This window comes from Monodelphis domestica, chromosome 7, assembly GCF_027887165.1.
Source record: "Monodelphis domestica isolate mMonDom1 chromosome 7, mMonDom1.pri, whole genome shotgun sequence".
NCBI lineage: Eukaryota > Metazoa > Chordata > Mammalia > Didelphimorphia > Didelphidae > Monodelphis > Monodelphis domestica.
This window is the reverse complement of record NC_077233.1, coordinates 233,145,393-233,173,284: the sequence shown is the minus strand read 5'-3', so window position 1 is coordinate 233,173,284 and position 27,892 is coordinate 233,145,393. Positions and strand designations below refer to the sequence as shown.

The window sequence follows — 27,892 nt, the reverse complement described above, 5'->3', positions numbered from 1 at the left end:
AGTTCATAATATCTGTTTAGATAAAATATATAATGTCTTAATTAAGATTAATTTTCATTGTAGATTGGGGCATGGGGAGGATCCATGAACTGGGAACTCCATATAGCTCCAGTTGCTTCTGTTTAAATTGTTTCCTTTGTAATCCTGTGGATTTTATTAGTTTAAAAATAATATTATGAGGAGTCTATAGGCTTTGCCAGAATGACAAAGGATTCTGGAGCACAAAAAAAGTTAAGAACCATGTAGTAGAATGGAAGAAAGTTGGCAAAGGCTGGGGAGAAATGAGAGAGACTTTCAGAGAGTGGGGCATAAGGTCTCTTATAGAAGGAAGTCCAACCTCTTCTAAGCCCTTTATCTTTCTACCTCTTGCTCCTTGTTTCCTACCAATAGGTTTTCGATCAGCCCGCTCTCCAGGCTCATTTCTTCATCAAAGGGCCCACTCTCCATCATCATTTTGTGTATCATCTTGGGAATGCTGAAACTGGGAGACAGGACTTCATTTATTTCTCAAAGAATGTACTTGGATAACACTCCATTCTTTGATGCCACTGTGGGAACGGCTTCTTCTTCCTATGGTTTTTGGCCCCCATCAGGGCTTTTGTTGTTGTTGTCATTTGCAACAATAACACTTGGATTCAAAAAATTTTAATTGCAGTGTGTGGGAACAGGGGGGCAGGTTGCTATAAGGGTCTGGAGTGGGCTGAAATGAACAGAGGAAGCCTAATGAGTTAATTAAACTAATGTTGGGCTAAGGTTCAGTTTGAACCGACCAGAAGACACCAGGGGACGTCAGACCATCAGACTCCCACACTAGGGAAAGCGGGGGAAACATTGAGCCCCTGTTAGGTTCCCCAGCTTTTCTCCTCCCATACTTTCAACTTCCTACCCAGCTGTGAACCTGCTCTATTTTGATTTATATTATCATTAATACGGCCCAGTGCTCCTGGGTAGATGCAGCTTTGAAAGGCAGATGTTATTGGTGGAGTCTTTGTACTGTGATACAAATTGTGGGGACAGCTCCAGCCTTTGCTTGGGAAATTATAGGCCTCAGTGGGAAACATGAAGATGCAAAATGATTATGTTCACTGGGGCCAACCCTTGTTGCCTGATCCCTACACTTGTGTCACAGGTGATGAGTGCTAATTAAACTGTTTTCCAGCTCCAATGGGTGGACATCTCCAAGTCTGGGAGGGGGCGGAAAACATTAGGGGCTCTGATAGCATCAGAATTTTTCCTAGCAACCTAGGACCCTGGGGACAGAAGTTCTTTATAGCTAACTGTTTAATGGTTATCACTTATGCCCATGAAATCTGCATTGAGGAAAAGGGAGACTTCAGGAAAGAGAAACCCTTCAGGTCTTAGCTCTTCCTGGATGTGAGAAAAGCTGAATGTGACAGTCATCACCAGATCTGCCTAATGGTCTTCTTTATTGACACTTGCCAAAGCCCTTTCACATCTACCACCTGAACTGTACTCATCAATTATCCTTCAGAATTAATAATGGTAATAGTAACAATGGCTAGCATTTATGTAGCACTTAAGGCTTGCAAAGCACTTAGCAAATATCTCATTTGATTCTCACAAGCAGTCTGAGTTGAGTGCCCTTATGATTCCCATTTTCCAAAGGAGGGAACTGAAGCAGAAAGAGGTTAAGTGATTTACCCAGGGTCATATAGCTAGTAAGGATCTGTGGCTGTATTTGAACTTGGGTCTTCTTGACTCTAAGATGAGCACCCTGCCCACTATGCCTATAAGTGATCTCCTAGGGACTAAAGTCAAATTTTAAATGAACTCATCCTCCTCCCTGCTTCCCCTAACCCTATCTCATCTATTTATCCAGGCAAAGTCTCCTCCTGCCCTCCTTGTCCATCAGCAGCACCCTCCTTTTGTCTCTGTCAGTGGCGCACCATTATTTTCAGAGGTGGCTCTTTACCATCTCAATTCTCCTCATCCTTTGAGGCTCTGCTCAAGTCGGCCTCCTTTTTGGAGCCTTCCCTGCTGTACCGCTCTAAACTTTTGTCCCCCTTCTCCTGGCTCCTTCAGCACCAAGGAGCATAATGAATCTCTCTCATTTATTAGGTCATTATGCACAGTCATGGTTCTTTACTGTCTGATGCATGTTAGTCTTGTATGGCAGTGAGTTGGCATTATGGATGAAGTGCTGAGCCTGGAGTCAGAAAGACTTGTCTTTCCAAGTTCAAATTTGGTCTCAGACACTTACTGGCTATAGGACCTTGGGAAGAATATGGAAAATAGCTCTTAATTCATTTGAACCTCCCACCTGTAGCCCTGGCTTTCTATCCACTGAGCCACCCAGTTGCACCCCCTGGACAACCAACTCTTTTATTTTTTAATCTTTATCTTCCATCTTAGAATCAATATTGGATAAGGCCTAGGCAGTGGGAGTTAAGTGACCTGCCCAGAGCTAGGAAGTGTCTGAGATCAGATTTGAACCCAGGATCCCCCAGTCTCTAGGTCTGGCTCTCAATTCACTGAACCACCCAGCTGCCCCCTAAACAACCAACTCTTCAGGGAGCTTGCTCTGTGAAATTTCCCTGGTGATCAGAGATAAGTAGTGAATCAGAGAAGGAATGCCTCGCTTCTTTAGAGCTATAAAAAGGTTGAAGACCGCTAATCATCCTGCCATGGGACGTTCTCCTACCCATAGCTCAAGATGGTAATGAATTTGATTGGGGCAGGGTGGGGGTGGGGTGGGAAGAGAATAGTATAAAAGAAGCCCAGGACCTGGAAGATAAGACTAGTTCCCCATGGCTCTTTCTAAATTCTATTTAATAAAAAATAATTCCCTCCAAGTGTCAGTTTTTTATTATGGTTTCCCCCTCTTGGCTTCTGAGAGAGTGAGCTTTAGGGAGGCGAAGCAATTTCATGAAGACATTGAACCTGAGTATGCCCTGGATGGCTGGAATGATCTGATGAGATGTTGGAAGTATAAGAATAAGGGGGATGGGGGTGGGAGAAGTACAGTTATAAATATTCATGTCCTGAGCTTGGCTAATCTCTCTATAACACTGTATGGAGTGACAGCTCTGGAGTCAGGAAGAATCATCTTCCCTCCACCATTTTCTACCTGTGTGACCTTGGATGAGTCACTTAACCCTGTTTGCCTCAGTTTCCTCATCTGTCAAACAAGCTGGAGAAGGAAATGGCAAACTACTTCAGTATCTTTGCCAAGAAAACTTCAAATGGGGTCATGAAGGGTTGGACATGACCAAAAAAGACTAAATAACAACAACAAAAGCATCTTGTACCTAACAAAGATCTTTCTGAAGGTGACCTAAACATAAATCAGAACACAGTTTGAATAGGACCTTGGCTCCTTAGAAGAAACATTTTAGGCGGCAGTTAGGTGGCTCAGCGGATTGAGTCAGACCTAGAGACAGGAGGTCTTGGGTTCAAATCTGACCTCAGTCACTTCCCAGCTGGGCAAGTTACTTAACTAGTCCTTACTACTCTTCTGCCTTAGAACCAATACTGGGTATTGATTCTAAGATGGAAGGTAAGGTTTTTGTTTTTGTTTTTTTAAGAAGCAGCAGCATTTGAGATACTATTCTTTTCTGACTTGAACCTCTTTATGCACGAGTGTTCAAATTCCTCCTTTTTTTTCCCTTAAAGGGACTGTCCTGGAAAATGAACACCAAATTGACTGGAAGGGACCAGCTTCTTCCAAGGCTCAGCTCATATGATTTTCTCCTTTTTTTAAAAAAAAATTATGCTCTAGTTTTATCTTCATTCTTTTATAGCAAATTTCCACATAAGTTTTCCAAAGTCATGTGATCCAAATTGTCTCCTTCCCTTCTTCCCTCCCCCCTCCTGGAGCTGACAGGCGATTCAATCTCGGTCATCCATGTATTATCACACAAAATCTCTTTCCACATTGTTCATTTTTGTAGTGAATAATCTTATAAAACCCAAACTCCCAAACATAAACCCAAATAAACAAATGAAAAAGTGTGTTCAATGCCAACAGTTCCTTCCCTGGAGGGGGATAGCATTCTTTTTCAGAAGTCCTTCAGCATTGTCCTGGATCATTGTATTGCTATTGGTAGCAAAGTCTAATATGATTTTCTCTAAGGAAATCTTTCTTCACAGTTGTCATAGTTCTCTCCCTTTTCCCCAAAAGGATTCTGGCTTTAGACACACTAGCTATGTGACCCTGGACAAATCATCTAAACTCCCTCTATCTCAGTTTCCTTATCTGTAAAATGAGGATTTTGGACTTGGTGGCCTCTGAGGACCCTTCCAGCTCCAGTTCAATGATCCTGTAATCAATGTGTGTATTTGCCTGTTTATGTGTCCCCCCCTCCACTCCCTGTCCTGTAGAGTGTAAGGTCCAAGAGGACAAGCACGGAGACATTTTCCCCTCTTCTTGTATCCCTAGTACCTAGAGCAGTGTCTTGCACACAGTAGATGCTCAATAAATGATTCTTAAGGGCACACTGGTCCTGAAATCATGAAGACTCAAGTTCAAATGTGGCTGCAATCATTTAATAGCTTTTTGACCCTGGGCAAGTCACTTAACCCTGACTGCCTCAGTTTCCTCATTTATAAAATGATCTGTAGAAAGAAATGGCCAACCACTTCAGCCCCCAATGAAACCACGAATAAGTCACAAAAAGTTGGACAGGACTGAAAAGACTGAACAAACACAAGAAGAACAATTTGTTAGATTGAACTGAGTTTGATTGCATTATAGATCATCTGTGCCAATCCCTTCATGTAACAGAGGAGGGGATTGAGATCTAAGAAAGCTTAGTGACTTGACTTAAGTCGTACATTTAGTTCACAGCAGAACTTGGACTAGATCAAATCTCTTGACTTTTTTTTAGTCCTTTATGTTCTATCTTGGAATAATCAATATTTGATTCCAAGACAGAAGAGTGGTAAGTGTTGGCCATGGGAGTTAAGTGAATTGCCCAGGGTCACAAAATCAGGAAGTGACTCAGGTCAGATTTGAACCCAGGATTCCCATCTCCAAGGTTGGCTCTCTATCCATTAAGCCATCTAACTACCCCTCTCTTGATTCTTAATGTAGAGCTCTTTTTGACTAGCTTTTTGTTGAAGAAACAATTTGATGAGAACCCCGAATCTTCATTTACTAAAACAAAATTCCTTAATCAATGGGATATATGAAAAGTGTTATGAAGAGTTTGTCTCTTTTTTAAGGTCAGTAATATTTTATTTTAATTAATAGTATTTATCCCACCAATTACGTAAAAACATTTTTTAACATTTGTTTTCTATCTTATGTGGAAATTAAAATTATTTAACTAATTATTAAACTTTTATTAAATAAATTTATTATTAAAATAAAAAGTCAAAGTGAAAAAACAACCAAAAATTTGTCTTCTAACATTTTGATTTCTAAATTCTCTTTCTCCCTCCCTTTCCTCTTCTCTGAGATAGTTAGAAATCTTATGTAAGTTATACATGCTCAGTCATACAAAACATTTGTCATGATGTAGAAAAACATTTACAAAATCCCATGAAAAAATTAAGTGAAAATGATATGGTTTGATCTACACGCAGTGTCCATTAATTCTTTCTTTGGAGTAGACCACTTTTTTTTTTTATCATGAGTCCTTTAGAGTTGTCTTGCATCATCATATTGATCAGAACAGCTAAGTCATTCACAGCTGATTATTCTACAATGTTGTCGTACCTATGTACAATGTTCTCCTGCTTCTGCTCACTTCACTTTGTGTAAGTTCATAAAAGTTTTTCCAGGTTTTTCTGAAATCTCCCTGATCACCATTCCTTATGGCACAATAATATTCTATTATAATCATATACCACAACTTGTTCAACCATTCCCTAATTGATGACTATTCCTTAAGTTTCCAATTTTTTGCCACCACAAAAAGTTACTATAAATATTTTTGTAAAAATAGATCCTTTCCCCTTTCTGCCACCCCCCCCAGCTTTTTTTTTTTTACATACTGATCTTGCTGAAACAAAAGGTATGCAAAATTTTATAAACCTTTGGGCACATTTGCAAATTGTTCTCCAAAATGGTTTGATCAGGTCACAACTCCACCAACAGTGCATTAGCGCCCCAGTTTTCCCACATTTCCCCCAACTTTTATAATTTTCCTTTTAGACAATCTGATGGGGATAAAGAGGTAACTCAGAGTTGTTTTCATTTGCATTTCCCTAATCAATTGTGATTTGGAGTTTTTTTTTCTCATGACTATAGATAGTTTTGATTTCTTCATCTGAAAACTACCTGTTCATATACTTTGACCTTTTGTCAGTTGGGAAATGACTCATATTCTTATAAATTTGACTTTGTTTTTATGTATTTGAGAAATAAGTCCATTGCCAGAGATACTTGGTGTAAAAATTTCCCTCCTCAGTTTTCTATTTTCCTTCTAATCTTGGTTGATTGGCTTTGTTTGTGCAAAATCTTTTCATTTCAGTGTAACCAAAATTATCTATTTCATAACTCATAATGTGCTCTATTTCTTGTTTGGTCATAAATTCTTCCCTTATCCATAGATTTGACAGGTTAACAATTCCATGATCCTCTCATTACGGTTTTAGAACAGAATGGAAACTCAAGAGATTATCGAGTCCAACCCCCTTCATTTTACAGATAAAGGAACAGAAGCATTAAAGAAACATTCCATTTGTGTCTAAATCATGTGTCTATTTTGACCTTATCTTGGTATTCATTCAAGATATTTTGAGGGCTCTTTTCACTGAACAACAGTGGGGGTGACCAGGAGGACAAACAATGTCCTAATCACTGTCTCCAAATGGGATGATCTGACTCATCCCCAGAGGACTTTCGTAGAAGTCTGGATGATGAAATGGAGAGAATGTTACAAAGGGAAATAGAGATCAAAGTTGGATCAGAGTTAAGTTGAACTCTACCATTCTGTACTTCTGTGATTTTCTAATGGGATAGTGCATGTAAGGGCAGAATGTGGGTTTGATTTATGCAGGGTTAACAACATAATCCTAGGCACTCTACTCTTTTCAGACATATCTATAACTGAGAGAAATTTTAAAAACAGAGCTGAGGCAAAGTGGTTTGATGAAAAGAATCTGGATTTAGAGTTAAGGGACCTGAGTTCAAATCTTGACTTGGCCAGTAAATACCTATGTGACTTTGGGGAAGTGCTTCTCTTTATCGGTAAAATGAGAGGGGTTGGACTAGATGATCTTATGAGGTTTCCTCCCATTCTTCATGTCTGTAGTTCACAGCAGCTCAAATTTATAATGCAATTATAAGAGGAAATGGACCAACATGAAAGAGATGAAAAGACATAAAAAGGTGGATTAAACCACCCTCGAGCTTCTAAATGGGAACAATGGTGTCTAAATAGTAGAAAGCAATCTGCTAGTTGATCTCCAACTCTTACTTATTCATTCTTCGAGCATTGTAGCCTTTTTCTAACAAATATAGAGCACAGAGGGCAACTGGGTGGCTCAGTGGTTTGAGAGCCAGGCCTAGAGATGGGAGATCCTGGGTTCAAATATGGCCTCCGATACTTCCTAGTTGTGTGAACCTGGGCAAGTCACTTAACCTAGCCCTTAATTGCCTAGCCCTTACCACTCTTCTTCCTTGGAACCAATACACAGTATTGATTTTAAGATAGAAGGTAAAGATTTTAAGGGGGAAAAACCCAGCCTATATAGAGCACAGGAGAAATTTCCCATAAGCCTTCCCAGAGAGTGCAATGTCCAAGTGATTGCTCTCTATGCTCAAAATGTAATCTGATTCCCCATCTAGAAGGAAAAATAAAAGCTTCTCCATTTTCTAGGCATCTTCCCCTCAATTTAAAAAAATATTTTTTGGGGGAGTTGGCTATTAAACATCTACTAGCACACTCTTGGATTTCTCACACTGGAAGAACCTTTTACCCCCTGAAGTCGTTTCTTTTGGCTGTTTTCTCTCAAAAATTAGTAAGGAGGGGGAAGCTGAGAGGCAGGCCTAGAGTCAGGAGGTCCTGGGTTCAAATCTGACCTCAGACACTTCCCAGCTGTCTGACCCTGGGCAAGTCACTTAACCCCCATTGCCTACCCCTTACCACTCTTCTGCCTTAGAACCAATACACAATATTGATTCTAAGATGAAAGATAACAGTTTAAAAAAATTAGTAAGGAGGATACCCAGGCCAACCATAGCTTCATTCTTTTCCAGACTGCAATCCTGACTCTAGAATCTCACTGAGACCCTCACCCAAGATGCCCAGGTCTCTCCTTTATTTCCTTCCCCTTTCCCTGTCTTTCCATCTCTAGTTTATCCCCTACACACCCTTTTTAGCTTCTTTTTATGTGTTGTCTTCTCCTATTAGAGGGTAAGCTCCATGAAAGCAGAGACTGTCTCATTTTTCTGCTCACATTTGTATTCCCAGCAATTAGCCCAGTGCCTGGGACATAGTTGTTAGTCCTTCATTTTCTTTTTTTTTAACCTCAGCCTCTGTTTTAGAATGGATACTTAGGTACTTGGTGTTAAGTGACTTGCCCAAGGTCACACGGCTAGGAAGTGTATGAGAGCAGATTTGAACCCAGGACTTCTTATCTCCAGACCTGATTCTATCTATTAAGCCACCTACTTGTCTGTAGTCCATCATTTTAAAAGAGGACCAATGACATCATGAGGATGATATTTTTACTCTCTCTTCCAGAGTCATTGAAGTCCATTGGGAAGATACATACATGTCAGGGCAACTGGTAATGGCCCAGGAGGCAGTGAATGCCCTCAACATCTTCAGTGTCTGACCAAGATCTAAGCACTGCACAGTGCCTGCTTCAGCCACCTTCATGTCCATTGGAATAAATTGTTGTTGTCCTCCCATTCTGCTGGGGAAGTCTCCAAGTGCTTGGGGTAAACATTCTCCCAACTCACAGATGGGTTGGAGGTCTGTTGGTTGCTCTCGGACTGGGACATAGTTTTTTATTTTATTTTATTTTGCTTGTTGAATTGATTTTTTGTTTTTTATTTTTTGGGAAATCTTTATTTAATTAATTAATTTAGAATAGTTTTCTATGGTTACATGATTCATGTTCTTCTTTCCCCCACCCTTATCCCCCATAGCCAACGTGCAATTCCACTGGGTTTTACATGTGTCATTGATCAGGACCTATTTCCATATTATTGATATTTGCACCATGGTGATCATTTAGAATCTACATCCCTGATCATGGGACATAGTTTTTTTTTCTTTTCTTTTTAAAAAATTTTATTTAGTCAGTTTAGAACATTATTCCTTGGTTACAAGAATTATATTCTTTCCCTCCCTCCCCCACCCACCCTTTTCATAGCCTATGCACAATTCCACTGGGTTTTACATGTGTCCTTGATCAGAACCTATTTCCATGTTGTTTACACCAGGATGTTCATTTAGAGTCTACATCCCCAGCCATATCCCCTCAGCCCATGTATTCAAGCAGTTGTTTTTCTTCTGTGTTTCTACTCCCACAGTTTTTCCTCGGAATGTGGATGGTGTTCTTCCTCATACATCCCTCTGGGTTGTTCATGATCACTGCATTGCCACTAATGGAGAAGTCCATCACCTTTGATTGTACCACACTGTATCAGTCTCTGTGTACAATGTTTTCCTGGTTCTGCTCCTTTCACTCTGCATCACTTCCTAGAGGTCATTCCAGTCTCCATGGAATTCCTCCAGTTCATTATTCCTTTTTGCACAATAGTATTCCATCACCAACATATACCACAGTTTGTTCAGCCATTCCCCAATTGAAGGGCATCCCCTCGTTTTCCAATTTTTGGCCACCACAAAGAGCGCAGCTATCAATATTCTTGTACAAGTCTTTTTTTCCCTTATTATCTTTTTGGGGTACAAACCCAGCAGTGCTATGGCTGGATCAAAGGGCAGGCAGTCTTTTAGCACCCTTTGGGCATAGTTCCAAATTGCCCTCCAAAATGGTTGGATCAATTCATAACTCCACCAGCAATGCATTAATGTCCCAACTTTGCCACATCCCCTCCAGCATTCATTACTTTCCTTTGCTGTCATGTTGGCCAATCTGCTAGGTCTGAGGTTATAGCTCAGAGTTGTTTTGATTTGCATCTCTCTGATTATAGACATAGTTTTTTTTAAATAAATGCTTGTTGACTCAACTCGATTTGCAAGGAGGTAGGGATCCTTGTCTGCCTAAGACTTGTTAACAAAATCATGCAAACACCTACAAACTCAGGCATGTGCCATTTATCTTGGGTCAGACTTCCAGTGATTTCAACTCTTTGGAATATAGGAATACAGGAAGCTAGAAGCAAAGCCCCCCTAACCCCCGAAATAATCCCTGCACTGGAATCAAGTGGCTATTTCTCACACCTTCAATCCCAAACTTACTCTCATTTCAAAACAAATCTTAACTAGTTTGGTTATCTGGTTTCCCAGGCCCCCAAATTTAGAAACAGCAAATGGGAAGATAGCAGTGGTATGTGTGTTTGTAGGGGAGCATTTTCAAGAATAACAACAGCAGAAGTGACTCCTGACAACCTGACAACCTGACAACAAGAGAATGCCCAGAAGCACCAAAAATTAGAGCATAACACAATAATGTTTATTTATTATTGGCAAGAAAAGTTATTTTTATCAGGAAAAGGTTAAATTCTATCCAACTATCCAACTTCCTCTATTTAAAGAAGCAAGGAAACAGGTGCTGCTTTAAAAAAAAAAAAACCCTTATCTTCTCTCTTAGTATCAATTCTTAGAAAGAAAAGCAGGAAGGGGTAAGCAATTGGGGTTAAGTGACTTGCTCAGGGTCATACATTTAACCCAGGGCCTCTTGACTCCAGGTTTGGTGCTCTATCTTCTGTACTACCTAGTTACTCCAGGAAACACTTTTTTTAATTTGAAAATTTTTATTTAATTAATTAATTTAGACTATTTTTCCATGGTTACATGATTCATGTTCTTTCCCTCCCCTCCTCCCACCCCTGTCCAGTAATCAATGAGCAATTTCACTGGGTTTTACATGTGTCATTGATCAAGAACTATTTCCATATTATTAAGATTTGCACTAGGGTGAACATTTAGAGTCTACATCCCCAATCATATCCCCATGGACCCATGTGATTGAGCTGTTTTTCTTCTGTGTTCAAGACACACTTTTTGGAAGGTTTCCATTCAACATTTGCACAAGAAAAGGTAAACCTTAATTCAAGTCCTCTCATTTCCATCAAGTCCCAGCTACAGGCCTAGGCATATAGGGGTATTCAGAGAGGACTAGCACCTCTGCTATGAGGCCCTTTCCAGAGCTGCTCTTCCAGCTTTATTAAAATTTTTTTTGTTGTTTTTAAAATATTCATTCACAGTTTTATTTTGTCATTTAAAACATGACATAATGGAAAGAGCCCTTGATCTAGACTTCTGAGGACATAATTCAAATTTCAGTCCTGCTACTTTCTATTTGCAAACCAGCAAACCATTTCCCATTTCCATAGCTGTGAAAAAGAGTCAGATGAGATGATATCCAAAAGCCCTTCTAGCTCTAACTCTCGTCTCTCTGTGTTCAGTTAATTTTGGGCGACAATGCTTATCCATCTCCAGCACTATCTTGCACTTCACAAAACAGTGGAAATACGGCCTTTACTACCTTTGATTCCATTTGAACAAATATCAAGTGCTCCTGTGTATACAAAGGCAATAATGAAACATACATATCGATCACATGTCCAATAGATGTTTGCCAGTAAAGATTCCAAGGACCTTGGATTGGCTTAGAACAAGGAATGATAAGGCTGGGATCTCCCTTGTGGCCTGTCTCTTGACCTATGCTAAAAACAGCAAGCTGAGATAAGAGATAAGAGATCTGAAAGGTTCTTTATGACTGCATTTTTATAAACCTAGTGGTAATTGTTCAAGTCCAAATTTAGACAGAGTGAGGCACAACCTCCCCTCTGACTTTTCTGAAATATTTTAGCCTCTGTGGGACTATCTAAAAGGTGATTGGAAACCTCACATTGTAATGGATAGAGTAATGAGTCTGGAATCAGGAAAACTTGAGTTCAAATATCAACCACAGACACTCATTAGCTCTGTGGCTTGAGCAAGTCACTTAACTTCTGTGTATCTCAATTTTCTCATCTCTAAAATGGGGATAATAATAGCACTTACCTCACATAGAGTTGTTATGAGGATCAAATGAGATAATGTCTGTTTTAAAAAACATCTAGCATAATGCCTGCTATATAATACATGCTATATACATGTTTATTCCCTTGGCTTATAGAATGTTAGAACTCATAGTGACCTTACTTATCTTTTAATCCCCCTTAAAAAAAAGTCTTCCCTTCTGTCTTAGAATCAATACTATGCTCTTCCATATTTAGTATTTAGTTTTCACTTTGTGGCCCCAAGAAGCTGTGATATGCAGGAAAAAACACACCCTGGTAAAACTGGCTAAACCAGGTAGCCAACAAATCTCAGATCTATTGGTGAGTTAGTGCTACTCCAAGCATATGAAGAGTTTCCCTGGAGGAATGAGTAGATGAGAACAATTTGTTCCAATGATCATGAACCAGGCTAAAGCAGACACTGAAGATCACTTAGAGCTTGGTCACACATTGAAGATGTCAAGGTCATCCACTGCATCCTGGGTCGTCACCAGTTGTCCTGAATTTTGTCTTCCCACTGGGCTTCAATGGCTCTGGAAGAGAGTGTGGAAGACACCACCCTTGTGATGTCATTGGTCCTCTTTGAGAAATGAAATTATCTCACACCTATCAGACTGGCTAAAATGATAAAAAGGGCAAAATGAAAAATGCTGGAGGAAGTGTGGAAAAATAGGGACACACATATATTGTTGGTGGAAATGTGAACTGATCCATTTTTGGAGAGCAATCTGGAATTATATTCATGGAGTTACAAAACTGTGTACACTATGAATCTTAAAATTGCTCAGACTCTACTTCAGAAGATTTGATTAAGCTATTCCCCATTTTCTACAATGGAGGTACCTAGTCAGGAATGTATTGAGAACTTAAAAATTACTCCACCCTGCTCAAACAGTGCCTTAGGTGAAGATAAAGTTGTAAAACCCCTTACTGAACAATGAAAAGTCCACAACTCATACTTATAGTGAAGCAAAAACCCTAAGCTAGGTGGTTTGTTTTTAGATCTAATACAAAAGGGTGCTAAGTAACTATAAAGGTTAAATTAATCACTAAAAGGTCAAGCAACTTACAAATGACAAACGTAACAAAGAGATGTGAAATGCTCAGAAGATATCATCTAATCAGAGAAGGTGATAACGAAAGAAGATGTGAACTAAGAATGAACAGTCCTTGGGAAAAGTGTCTACTGTGATTGGTAGATGTGAAAATTTAGGGGAGGTGACATAAGAGAAATTTCTCTTTAAAAGGGAGTTCGCCGTGGAGGTTGGAGTTTGGAGTTAGTTTGGAGGAGCTGGCTCTCTGAACTTAGTTGGAGTTTGAAACTAGTTGGAGGAGCGGGGTCTCTGAACTCAGTTCAGTAGTTGAGGATTTCAGTGTAGGCCTGGAGTTTTGCTTGGGACGATCTTGTGGTGAGTGATAAAAGACTGACTAGTAGAGGCTCAGGCCTAGGCCATTTGGCCTAGGCCCTTCCTACTATTTTCCTTTTCTCTCTCTCTCTCTCTCTCTCTCTCTCTCTCTCTCTCTCTCTCTCTCTCTCTCTCTCTCTCTCTCTCTCTCCTTAATTCCTTCATTTGTATTAATTAAAATCTCCATAAAACCCAGCTGACTTGGGTATTTTCATATTTAGGAATTTTTCCCATGGCGACCACTTATTTTTCATTTAAATTAAGACACTAAAAATTATCTTTACAGTTTTGGCAATTCACAGTCTTGAAACCCACATTTTAGCGGTTACATTTCACAAGTTGCACAGGAAAATATGTATTAAATGATAATATACAAACAACCTATATCATTTTATCTGCCTTCTTGGGGAGGGGAGAGGGAAAGAAGGAAGAAGAGGAAAAAAGAAGACATGGATTTTTGGACATAACTAATGCAAGAATTTGTTTCTCTTGGATAAGCATATTTATTATAATTTGTTACATATTTGTAACATATTATATTATATTATTGTTATATTACATTTTATATTGTGTTATATATTTTAAAATAGTAACAAAAAAAGAAGGATGACCCAGGGAAATGTTTGTAGTTTCCTGTTTTTCAGTCACAACCAACTGTTTATGACCCCATGGACCATAGCAGCTGAGGTCCTTCTGTCCTCCACTATCCTGGATCATGTTGCTTGCTTCCATGAAACCTTCCATTTCATACTCTGATGTCTCCCTTTCTTCTTGCCTTCAATCTTTCTCCAAACCAAGATCTTTTCCAAAACATCCCATCTTCTTGTTATGTGGCCAAAGTATTTAACCAGGAGACAGATGGCAAGGTGAGAAGTAGGGGAAGAAGTAGAGGAGCAAAATATGGGGGAAGGACACTCAGGAGTATTTGGATGGAAGATCTACATGCTGCAGGCTTTTCCTTTGAGATGCAACCAGGTGTAGTGGACAGAGTCCTGGATGTAGTCAGAAAACCTGGGTTCAGATTCTGCCTTGTGATATGGAATCAGACTGAGATTTCGATTCCTGTCCAGCAGTCTTGTAATAATTTATGGTTAGTAACAAGAATACTTTATATACTTTTTTATAAATTTAAAGTTGTTTTGAAAAAATTTTTTTAAGAAAAATCCCTCACCTTTCATCTTAGAATCAATATTAGTTCTAAGGTAGAAGAGTGGTAAGGGCTAGGCAATGGGGTTAAGTGACTTGCCCAAGATCACACAGATAGGAAATGTCTGAGGCCAGATTTAAACCAGGACCTCCCATCTCTGGGTCTGGCTCTTTAATGCATTGAGCCACCTAGCTATCCCTTGCATTGAAAATTAAAACAAACAAACAAACAAACCACCAAACCTTAGCTAGGAGATGGAGTTATAACAAAAGGCCTTTGATGTCTCAGCTCTTCTAGCTCTCTATGATCCTATAAATCACAGACTGACTAAATGGGAAAATATGCTGGCAGTCTCTGAAGGGGGAACAGTTAACAGCCTTAGGAAGCACTTTATCAGCTTCTTGGGTTGGAACAAGGGATTAATGATGCTAGACTAGCAGATTCAATCCCTGGATAAATCATGGTTTCGCCTAAGGAAAATGCAATCCTTGGCCAGAAGTCAAATCAGAATGCTTGGTCATCTGTCTTACCAATGCATGCCTTCCTCTCAAAGGAAAATGGGCAATGAAATATAGGCAACCTGGTATAAAATAATCTTCTTTAATTCCCTATATACCCTCCAGCTCCAGCTACCACTTAAAACTCTCCTTGGTAGTAATACCTAATCCTTTAAGAGCTTATGGAAAAATCTGCAACTTCGGCAAGGTCTTGGGAATCCCCTTCATGGTTCAAGGAGCATAGAGAGCTTACTTGACTTCAGAGTGAATAATGTGGAAGGTCAAGTGATTTCAACTCTTGGAATGTTATTTTTGCATTGGAATTGTCTGAGGGAATTAATGATGATGAGTGGTCAATGAACTATTAACTGGAGGCTAGAAGGGGAAAAAATTTTCAAGGCTAAGGTTGCATTTCTTCTAAAGGCAGTTAACATTCCATACAGAAAAATTCTGTCTTGTGGTTTAATACCTTAACCCTGGCCAGCTGTTTTGTTGCTCTGCCCTCTTCATCCTCAGTCCTGAATGATAGAGAGACCATTGATCTCCTTCATTCCTATTTGCAAATGACAAGATGGTGCTGGAGGAAATCATGAAACAGGACTGATTGGATCTTCTACAAATTAATGCTCTTTGACTAGAATGGGATTCTTAGTATTGCACTGGGATCCTTTTGTATTCAGTGTTGGGGTATTTTCTCCAACCTTGACACCTTGAATAAATGGGAGAAATAAAAAATGTCCACCCGAAGGCATTTATACTGACATACGACTGGGCTGGTGGATGATAGAGGCATGGGAAGAGAAGGGAGAAGACCTGCTAGAATAGGAGTGTTGGCCAACAATGGGGAAAGGAAGAGAACTCTGGATATTTTGGGATTTATTCTACTGAGGGTATGGTACCAAAAGCCTGGGGAATATTTCAGACTCATTCTTAGTTTCCCTAAGAAACTGGTAGACTGGGTGTCTGAATATTGGAGTACTAGGCAGAACATTAGAAAGAGAGAATGTCTCATCTACCCTTCTGGAGTGGCAAGAAACAATGGGCCAAGATATGCCTAGGGCCTGGGACAGTTTCTTTCTACAACTTTCCCCTGGTGGGATGGTCAGATTGTGAAATTTAGATTACTCCACCCTACTTAGATCTTACTTTATGGAGAAGATGAAATTGTAATCTCCTGATTGAACAATGAAGGTACTTAGTTTTTACTTTATAGTGAAGCTAGAACTTAAAGAATAGTTATAGGTGATGATAATAATTGTTATTATTGTTCAGTTATTTCAGACTCTTGTTGGTCCCATTTGGGATTTTCTTGGCAAAGATACTGGAGTGGTTTGGCATGTTCTTCTCCAGTTCATTTTACTGGTGAGGAAACTGAGGCAAGCAGAATGAAGTGACTTACCCAGGGTTACATAGCTATTAAGTAACTGAGGTTGGATTTGAACTCGGGTCTTCCTGATTCCAGGCCTGCCACTCTATTCACTGCACCACCTTTCTGCTCTAATGATAATAGCTAGTGTTTATGTAGCACTTTCAGTTTTGCAGAATACTTTACAAGTATCATCTCATTATGTCCTCTCAACATCCCTAGGAGATAGATACTATTATCATCCCCATTTTACAGATAAAGAAATTGAGGCATAAAGTAGTTATATGATGTTCCTGGGATCTCATAGTAATTATCTAAATTGGGGTTTGAATTCAGGTCTTCCTGACTCCAAGTCTAGCACCATTTCCACTGGATCACCTAGTTAGATAATTGGTAATGTTTTCTCAGTCATCCTTTTTCTTTTTTCTTTTCTTTTTTTTTGGTAGAAGCAAGATTAGAGATTTCCCCATATCTTCAGTATCTTCCTTTCCTTTAAATAACTTGCATATTGTCCCTCAATGCCTGCATAATTACATAATTTCTAATACAGCTCCTTTCTCTCTTTCTCTTTCTCCCTCTCTCTCTCCTCTCTGTGTTTCTCTGTGTGTCCCTATCTCTGTCTTTGTCTCTCTCTGTCTCTTCCACTCTCTCTCTCTAGATATAGATAGATAAATAGATTGATATTTAATCCAACTGGTTGTTATTCTCTCTTTATTTTCTTTACTTTGTAAGTGTGTATGGTGGGACAGTCCATGTGGGTTATTTCTTACCATCCTTGATGGCAAAAAATAGTTTCTTATAAAAGGTTTTTTTTTTTTGCAAGCCTTTCCTTTTTTCTTTTGTTTATAGTCTTCTATTTTTGTTCTTGAAATGACTTTGTTTAGCAATATCTCGTCAAGCTTACTTTAGATTTCATTCATCACTTCTCTCTACAAGAAGATACTGCTCACACTCACCCCCCATCTTTCTTTGCACAGCTAAGTTTCTATGCTGATGCAATGTTATTTTCAAAAATCATCTCTCTCTGTTTGGCAAGCAAGTCAAATGTTTGCTGAACAAGGTACTATTTCTAACAATTAATCCTCAAGCTACCAATACTGGTGCACAAGCCGTGATTACTTTCTAAGTGGTCTTTTTGCAAATATTTATCATTAGTATTACACTACATGGTGATCAAATACCCCACGAAATATTTCTTATAGACTGGGGACATGGGATAAAGCCCACTCTGCACATTCTTTTCTTTGCCTCTCTGAGGAATACCTAAGCCATCCTTCCTCGAAGCTACCTCCATAAAAGTTCTAGTCTGATGTCTCATCATGGCATAGCTAGGTCCCTGGGCTTTTGAAGGCTACACCAGCCAAGCACTAGTTCTAATAAATTCTATCATACCGGAAGAGCTTTAAGTATGGCCTGGGGGATAGATTGAGTCAGTTTTCAGAAAACTAGTTAATCACAACAACTCTGCTACTTAGTAATAAAAATTTTTTTATCATAGAAAGAGGGGGGAGACTACATTTATGAGAGCCTACCTTGTGCCAAACACTGTGTGAAGCACTTAACGTAAATATTGTCTCATTTGATACTCTCAATAACCCTGGGATATAGGTGCCATTATAATCCCCATTTTACAATTGATGAAATTGAGGCAAAGGGATGTAAAATGACTTGTCTAGGATCACATAACTGGTATTTAAGACTAGATATGAACTCAGGTTCTCCTGATTCAAGGAGCCTTATTCTATATATTGCATGAAATAAAGAAAAATTTTAAATGGCCCTCAATTTTATAAGGCTTTCTGCTGTTTTCTCTTTGACAGTGGTCAAATTATAGAAGGGCAAATGTGACCCAGCATTTTCCAAAAAGGGAAGGAAAAGGAATTGGCAAAGTTCAGGAAAGAGGACAGAAGGTCAACAAATCATATAGCTTTTAGACCTTCAGTAAACTTAAATTGGACTATTGGTCCTCTAAATGTGAAATCCTTGTCCACTGACAAATGAGTAGACATATTGCTGGAGGAACTGAACATATTAACCTTGACATTCTTTATGAGATACATAAATATATTATTCATGAAACTGAATAATGATTCTCTTCCTTCTTTATCACAGAGTGTCAGAGTGGAAAGGGACCTCAGGCTATTTAATTTAATCCTCTAAGAGAAAAGAATCTACTCTTAAAGATACCCAAGAAAGTGTCATACAGCCTTTGTGAAAAGACTGCCAATGGGGACAGATGGGTGGTTCGGTGGATAGAGTGCCAGGCCTGGAGTTGGAAGGACCTGGACTCAAATCTGGCCTCAGATACTTCCTATCTGTCTGATCCTGGGCAAGCCACTTAATTCCATTTGCCTAGCCCTTGCCCTTCTGTTTTAGAGTTATTACTAGGTTAGAAAGTAAGAGTTTAAAAAAAAGAAATAAGAAAAAGAAAAGACCTCCAATGGAAGGGAACTTCCTACCTCCTAAGGCAGAATATTTCACCTTGGTTAATCATTAGGAAGGTGTTTTTTTTTTCATATATAAGAACTAAATCTTCTTTTCCATGACTATCACACATTTGTTTCTACTTATTCCCTCTGGGACCAATCATAAAACAAAAATTTAACTCTTCTTCCATGGTGATAGTCCTTGAAATATTTGACAATGACCATCATGTGTCCCCCAAATCTTTTCTTCTCCAGGTTGAAGATTCTTAATTTCTTCAAATGGTATTCATATGACATGAACTTAAGGCTCTTCCCCATCAGTGGTCTCATTCCTCTCAATGCTGCTGTCTGGAATTCCTTTCCTGGCCCCTTGGTGTTCCTCCCTGCCATCCCACCAAAACACACAAAATAGTCAATCTCATTTTATGTGTTGACTTTTGCCATTAGAATGTAAGTTCCTTGAGGCCAAGGACTATTGTTCTTTCTGCTTGTATTTGTATTCCCATTGCTTGGTAGAGTACCTAAAGTAACTAGTAAGTGATAAATTAATGCTTTTTCACAATTCAACAATATTTTATTTTCCCAGTTGCACATAACAATTTTCAACATCCATTTCCCAAAATTATAAGATCCAAATTGTCTCCTTCCCTTCCTTCCCTCCCCAATTTTGGAGATGGTAAATAATTTTATCAGAATTATACATGTAAAATGCATATAAAACATACTTCTATATTAATCTTTGTTGTAAGAGAAAACTCATATAAAACCTAAACCACAAAATAAAACCACAAATAAAGCAACATGAAAAAGGGTATGCTTTGATCTGCATCTGACTCCAACAGTTCTTTCTCTGGAGGTGGATAAATGCTTTAAAAAATAAACAACTTACCTTCTTTCTTAGAATTGATACTAAGTATTGGTTCCAAGGCAGAAGAGCAATAAGGGTTAGGCAATGGGGGTTAAGTGACTTGCCCAAGGTCACACAGACAGGAAGTATCTGAGGCCAAATTTAAACCCAAGTCCTCATGACTCCTAGCCTGGTGCTCTGCTGTCCCCTAATAAATCCTTATTGGCTGATTGATTGAGATTGCCTTCCCCTGGTTGGTCTCCATCTTACCAGTGAACTTTTTAAAATGCGGTATCTGAGACTGAACACGACACTCCACATGAGGTCTGACTAGAACAGAGTACAGAGGTACTACAGCCCTCTAATCCTGGGATATGAATCTCCCCTTAACGAAAGCAATCTTTGCATTAGATTTCTGGACTGCCATAACATTTTTTTTGACTCACATTGAATTTGTCATCTCCACTGGACTGTAAACTTCTTGAGGGCAGGGACTGCCTTTTATCTGTCTCTGTATCCCCAGTGCCTGGCATATAGTAGACACTAATAATAAGTGTTTGTTGACTGATTGATACTAAAATCTCCAGATTTTTTTTTTAAAGATACTGTTTCATAGCTTAATTATTATCAGCAAAGCAAGTATCCAGGACAGCTCCAAGGGACTCATGACAAAAAATGCTATCCACTGCCATAGAAGGGCCAGATGGAGTTCAAATGAAAATTAAAGCATACCATTCTTCATTTTATTTCCTCCATGAATTTTTCTCTGGTGTAAGCAATATGTGTCATATTTCACAACATGTCAAACAGGGATATATATAAATATATGTATATATCAGATGGTTATATATGTACAACCTATATCATATTACTTGCCTTCTTAGGGAAGGGGGAGGGGGAAAAGGACAAAATGAGAAATAGATTTTTGGACATCGCTAATGGGAGAATTTGTTTTTCTTAGATAAGTATATTTTTTATAATGTATTACATATTTGTTACAAATCATATGCTTAAATCATTATTCTGCTACATATTACATCATGGTGTATATATATATATATATATATATATATATATATGTGTGTGTGTGTGTGTATATACACACACAGTTGTCCCTTGCTATGCCACATGACTGTATCAGGGGGTTTTAAACATATATATATATATATAAAATTCTGTATGCGGAGTTCCTTACACTTATCATGGTGCACTATGGTCTAATGGAATTAAAGGCAACCAACCACAGCGCTGTGTTCTGTATCCTGGATACTGATTGGCTCAGTGACTATAGGTTAATAAGAGTTTGGAAAAGGTTTATAGGAGAGTAAGAGGGGTTTATAAAGCCTTAAAATACATAAATAATAAAATAAATATAATGCTGCTACTTTGAAGATTTTCATCTATTGCAGGGGACTTGAACATAAATCCTATGATAGATGAGGGATCACTATATGTATATATACATATATATATATATATAAATAAAGGGTAACTCATGTGGAAATTTAATATTAATCTGTACCTCCCTTTTGTCACCCAATGTTTTATTATTTAATAAATAAATATAGAATTTTCATTATAACACTCAGAAATCAAATCAGCATATATTCTGAGAAAAAAATAAAAAAAAAAACTGTTGCATAGCTGTGTCTTCCTCATCTTTTCCTTAGTATTTTTAGAACCTAAGTGTAAGATCTTACATTTATCTCTATCCAATTTAGTGTTTCTGGATTGTGTCCAATATTCTCTGAATCCTGATTTTGTGGTTGTTTACCTATCCTGCCATCTTCCCCCACTTGGTATTATCTCCAGATCTGATGAGGATGACTTCCATACCTTTTTCCAAATCATTGATGAAAATATTGGACAGCACAGGGCCAAGCACTGACCTCTAGAGTGGGGCTCTCCATTACCTACTTCCTTCCCAGTTGACGTTGACCCATTAATAACTACTATTAGAATCCAGCCATTCAATCAGTTCTGAATGTGCCTAATTGTCCTATTTTCTAGCCCATGAGTCACCATCTTTTCCACAAGATTAACATGAGAGATTGCCAAATGTTTTCCTAAAATCTGGTCAAATGACATACATTATATTCTTCTGATATATAAGGCTAGTAAGTGTTGATCATGCCAACAAAATTAGTCTGGTATGAGCTATATTTTTTAAATGAACTCTTACCTTCCATTCTAAGATAAAAGTGTTAACTCAGTATTTAAAGTAGATGTTTAACCACAAGAAGGTGTGATCTAACTACAAAAAGGTGCAAACTAACCACAAAAGGTGTGAACACCCATTTCATGCATTGAATGGGAGGTCTGTGACCTACATGTGAAAGAGTGGGCAGTCTTGGAGAGGAGCATCTGCTGTGATTGGTAGACATACAAATTTAGGGGAGGTGACACAAGAGAAAAATGTCTAAATAGAGGAAACAGAGGCACCCAAGGATGATGAATCAAGAATGAAGAAGAATCACTTGTAGGAAAGACTGGAAGACAGACACTTGAAGATAGACTGGAGGACAGACATCAGACTTGGAGTGAAGTGGCTTCCATATGGCTGTGGAATTGGACCCCTGGAGGAGCTCGTGCAGGAGACCTCAGACTGCTTCCTTTTAGATGGTCACTGTGGTGAGTGTAATGGCTGACTTAGATCCTTGCCCTTTTTGGAGGTGTGAACCTCCAAGAAAGGCCCATCATCTTGAGATTCTTTTCCCTGATTAGGGCCTTAGAATTTCTACCTGGCTCAGAGGAAGCTGGAGTTTTCTCTCTCCTCATTTCTTAATATCTTCCCTCTATTGTAAATAAAACTACCATAAATTTCATTCTACTTTAGCAATTCATTTTGGGATTTAAAAATGAAATCCCTGGCGACCACAAAATTAAATATTCAAGTCCAACCATAAATAAATTTAACAATACACAAGGAACCATCATTGGTTCTAAGGCAGAAGAATGGTAAGGCAATGGGGGTTAAATGACTTGCCCAAGGTATACAGCTAGGAAATGTTTGAGGCCAGATTTGAACCTAGGTCCTCCCGTCTCTAGCTCTGACTCTCAATCCACTAAGCTACCCAGCTGCCCTTAAAGTATGACCTATTCTCTATGAACCCAGGCTGAACTTTGTGACCATCACTTCCATTTCTACATAGGTATTTACTAACTATTCCTTTAATACTACAGTCTAGAATTTTGGTGGAAATCAAGTTAAGTTCAGGAGTCTGTAGTTTGCAGACTATTCTTTTTCCTTTTTTTGAAAACTGGGGCAACAGTTGCCCATCTCTAACCTCATAAGATGGTGCAATACATACAGCACTGGAGTTGGAGTGAGGAAGACAGATCTTCCTGAGTTTAAATATGGCCTCAGACATTGACTAGTTGTGGGACCCTGGGCAAGTCATTTCACCCTGTTTGTCTCAGTTTCTTCATCTGGAAAATGAATTGGAGAAGGAATGGCTAACCATTCCAATATCTTTGCCAAAAAACCAAACCAAACCAGAACAAATCCAAATAGCATCAGGATGAGTCAGACACAACAGAAAAAACAACTGAACAACAATAACCCTGTGATAGTTCTTCTGTTCTCCATGATCTTTTAAATATCACTCATGTTTAGCAATCACACCTGTCACTTTGCAGTACCTGAGAATATAATTATTCTGGGCCAAATGACCTGAACTCATGCAGGGCAGTTCATTTTCATCTTGCGCTCCTACTTATATTGAGTATCAACTCCCTGTGAGACACTTTTACTCTTTGAGAGAAATAAAAATGGAAAAGTTTCTCTCCATCAGTCAGTCAATAAACACTTTTTAGAGGCCCATTATGTGCCAAGAATTGTGCTCAGGGCTGATAGCACAAAGAAAAGTAAAAAACAGTCTCTGTTCTTGAGAAGTTCACAGTCTAATGGAGACTGCAAGTTCAATATGAGTTGTCTGGTCCCTCTTGAACATTGGTCCTCACCCTTCTATTTTCTTTAACTATAGCTTTTAAAACTTTTTTTTTTGTTGTTTTAAGCTTTCCTGGACAGTCTCAGCTGCTTCTTGGCTTTTGTACTCTCGATGCTGTTCTTAGAGTACTTTTTATTGATCCTCTGTTATATTTAGAAATCACCAACATTTTTGAGATTTTTTTTTTTGGTAGAAGGGATGGATTTCATTGAGCCATCCATACTCTATTCTAAGTTCCTCTTATCAACAACCAGTGGTAATGATTGGGCAGATAACTGGCCGTGCTTAGAGGTGCAGGTTATGGTTGTGGAACTTAGCAAAGGTCATTGGTCCAAATGGGGATTGACCTCATAACCTTGGCCTCATAAGCAGATTGCACTAACCATTTGAGGCAACCAGTCATAGTGCCCTCTTCTTCCCTAGTGGGACATGCATTAAAGGCTTAAGGTGTCAGCCTTCATTGGTAGGAGTCTTCCTTCATTTTGGACTGCCATATTCCAAGGTATGATTTTCTTCTCAGCAGGATTATAGACCTCAGACTGGAAGGTCTTAGAGTTATTGAGGATTAGGTTAAAGGTCATTCTTTCTCATTTTGTAAGTGAGAAAAGAGAACTAGAGGGGGAAGAGATTTTTCTAAAACCACACAGTGGGAGAACAGGGATAATTAGTATCTCTATAGCCTTTAAGTTTTTCCCATCAGGGCAATACTATAAATTTGGTGGTCCATGGGGAAGTAGGGATGGCCACAGTGGGAAGTTTTTCTTAACTATTGATGGGTTCAGGAGTGAGTTCTTCATTTTTTTGTTGTATTAAATAAAGTGTGCCTTATATCTGATGTTATGTTAGCCTGAGTGCTTGCATGGGAGCCAAGGGTCCCTTTCCTTTTGTGGTGGAGATGTATGGAACCAAAATGAAATATTGATGTTCTCAAGTGAAAGCTCAGATGGGAACAGAAGCCAAAGGGTATAATTATAGAGGAGACCCCAAGTGTGAACTCAGATGACCCAAACACATGGTGCTAGGACCTGTATTAATACAATAGTAGAAGGGAAGGTATCCAGCACCTAGGAAACATATGTCAAATATTCAGAGCCAATAGGCTCATCATTCATTCTCAAATTCCTTCTGTCTGCTCCCTATTTTTGGTGTCTCTGAGGTATTGTCCAAATTCCTCTCTTGCCCTTTGCCCCCTTCTTACCATATGGGACATGTGTTAAGGGCTTGATATTTGTCTTCTAGACCGCCCACCTTATTGACCCAGTCCTGGAAAAATGACCAAGGAGACCAGCCCCAGAACAGAAGGTATTTCCATTAGCACAGGGGACATAGAATGATATCCTTGATAGGTGAAGAGGTTGTCTCCATAGCTCCTGAAGTACTAAGAAATCACCAGCCCATACACACATATTTCTGAGGCTTTCTAGAAACCTGCTGCCATGTATGATTATTAAGAATGATATGAATGATAATAATTGTTGGAATTTATATAGTGCTTTAACATTTGCAAAGTGCTTTACAAGTTATGTATTTGATTCTCACCACAATCCTGAGAGGTAGACTATTATTATCCTAATTATTATCCTCATTTTACAGATGAGAAAGCTGAGACTAGGGGAAGTGAAGTGACTTGCCCAGAGTCATAAGAAGAAAGTCCAGGAAATCTCTTCTTACATCCTTAGAGGAAAAGGAAGACTCACACCCTTCCTGGGGAGTCACTTGAGGGATGCCTCTGTGTTCAACAAGCTAAGAGAAGTGCTCAATATTCGCTGGGTTATGAATTTGGAACTGGAAAGGACTTTAGAGATTCCTAGTCCTTCAAGCATCTGAACTTCCCCACCTCTGTTTCCTTCCTATAGACCTCTACTCCTGTCTGGAATGTACTTTTTCCCTCCACATAGCCTCTGTGACCAAGGGAAAAGTATTTTGCCTTTCTGGGCTTCATCTTCCTCTCCTCTTCTGTAAAATAAAGGGATTGGACCAGGTTGCCTTCAAGATCCCTTCTAGCTCTGGACCTCTGCTCTTTCAACAAATATGTATTCCTTGCCTATCAAATGCATTGTTGTCATTCAGTCATTTTCAGTTGTGTCCAACTCTTCATGGCCCCATTTGGGGTTTTCTTAGCAAAGATACTAGGATGGTTTACCATTTCTCTCTCCATTTAATAGATGAGGAAATGGAAGTAAACAAGATTAAGGGACTTGTTCAGGATCACTTAGCTAGTAAGTATTTGAGGCCAGATTTGAACTTAAAAAAGATGAGTCTTCCTGACTCCAGGCTATTAAAATTAATTGTGATTGGACTCTGAATATATATATATATATATATACATATATATATATATATTAGGTGGTTGCCAGGGATTTAATTTCTAAACCCCAAAATGGATTATTATGGTAGTTTATTTACAATATTTACAATAGAAGGGAGATATTAAGGAATTAGAGAGAGAGAGAGAGAGAGAGAGAGAGAGAGAGAGAGAGAGAGAGAGAGAGAAGAGAGAGAGAACTCTGGCTTCTTCTGATACCAGTTAGAATTTCTAAGCCCCAGCCAGGGGAAGAGAGTCTGAAGAAGTTGGGTCTTACCTAGAGGCTTTCATGCCTCCAGAAAGGCGGGGTCACTAAGTCAGCTTTTCACTCACCAACCATAACAATCTAAAAGAAGTCTGGGTGTTGGTCTTCCAGTTGCTCCTCTGAATCAGCGCCCAAATGAATCTCCGAATGAATGTTCATCTTCCCTTCAGTTCCGAGTGACTGATTCTTCACTCCAAGTCCGGGTGACTGACTGTGTCGGAACTCATCCAAATGTCTGAATCTGAATGACTCTTCAGTCTTTTTTCCCTCTGTTTAAAGACCTTTTTCTCTTGTGTCACCTCCTCTAAATTTTCACGTCTACCAACCACAACAGACGCTTTTCTCCAGGACTGTCCATTTTTAAGTTCTCACCTTCTTTGGTTAGATTATATCTTCTTGGATTACTTAAATCCTCTTTTGTTAAGTTCACCTTTTGTAGTTACTTAACACTTTTTTTTAGTTAAAATTTAAAAATAGATTGTTTCTTACAATTCTAGCTTCACTGTAAAGGAAGAGCTAAGTACCCTCATTGTTACAATCAGGAGATTGCAATTTTATCTTCACAATAAAGAAAGAGTTAAGCATCTTCATTGTTACAATCAGGAGATAGCTAAATCTAATCTTCACAAGGCCCAGCATTCTAACCATTGTACAACCTAGTTGCCCTAGTATGATACATACATACATATATATGTCCAGTCTAGGTTCCAACTTTTCTGCTTGATTCCTCTGCTTCTACTAAGGTAAAATTGATTTCTCCCTTCTTGTATTCTTTTTTAAAACTCTTACCTTCCATCTTAGAATCACTACTGTGTATTGGTTCCAAGGCAGAAGAGTGGTAAGGGCTAGGCAATGGGGGTCAAGTGACTTGCCCAGGGTCACACAGCTAGGAATTGTCCCGAGGCCAGATTTAAACCCCTTCTTGTATTATAAATAGCCCTTTGTATAGACCCCTTATTTGCCTTTTTAGTTCCCCTTCTTATCATATATTTCTTCTATAATACTAAAAGTTTGAAGTGTGGGCCTGTGTTGTCTTTTGTCTTCGTGTCTAGAACAGTGCCTAATCACTGTTCATTTACTTATTATTTTATTTCATTTTTAGATGCTTAACTTCTGTCTTAAAATCAATGCTAAGTATTGGTTCCAAAACAGAGGATTGGTAAGGGCTAGGCAAAAGGGATTAAGGGACCTACCCAGGGAAGTATCTAAGAGCAGATTTGTATTCAGGATTGAGCCAATTAACTGTCCCATCTCATTAATGTTTATTGAACTAAGTTGAATTTATTCCCAGTTCTAGAGTGTTAGATATTATCCCACACTGTCATATGGCCTAGCTTTTATCTTTGATGAGAATATAGTGGTCAGTTCATATATAGTTGTATTATTATTCACCATACCTGAGAATTAATCATCTACAGAGTTTCTGCCTTAGAACCAATGGGGCAATACTGATTCTAAGGTGGAAAGATGAGTTTAGAAAAAAAGAAAGAAAAAGAAAAACCCTGTTTTGCCCAGAGAAGCCAAAAAAAAAAACGCAGTTATAAACATTTTTTTGTAAAAGTAGGTCCTTT

The 27,892-nt window shown here is 38.8% G+C and overlaps 1 long non-coding RNA gene across 6 annotated transcripts in view; it reads left to right on the top strand.

Annotated features, from left to right (window-relative positions):
- Window positions 1–27,892, top strand: part of LOC103098813 (uncharacterized) — a 97,960-nt gene that overhangs the window by 43,487 nt on the left and 26,581 nt on the right. For 3 of the 6 annotated variants that reach the window (XR_008913721.1, XR_008913720.1, XR_008913719.1), the window contains exon 4: window positions 8,655–8,824. The exons of 2 other annotated variants lie outside the window; for them this stretch is intronic. This is a non-coding gene — a long non-coding RNA (uncharacterized LOC103098813). Of the gene's footprint in view, window positions 1–390; window positions 3,889–8,654; window positions 8,825–27,892 lie in introns of those variants that run through there. One more of the 6 variants, XR_008913723.1, reaches the window with a different exon arrangement.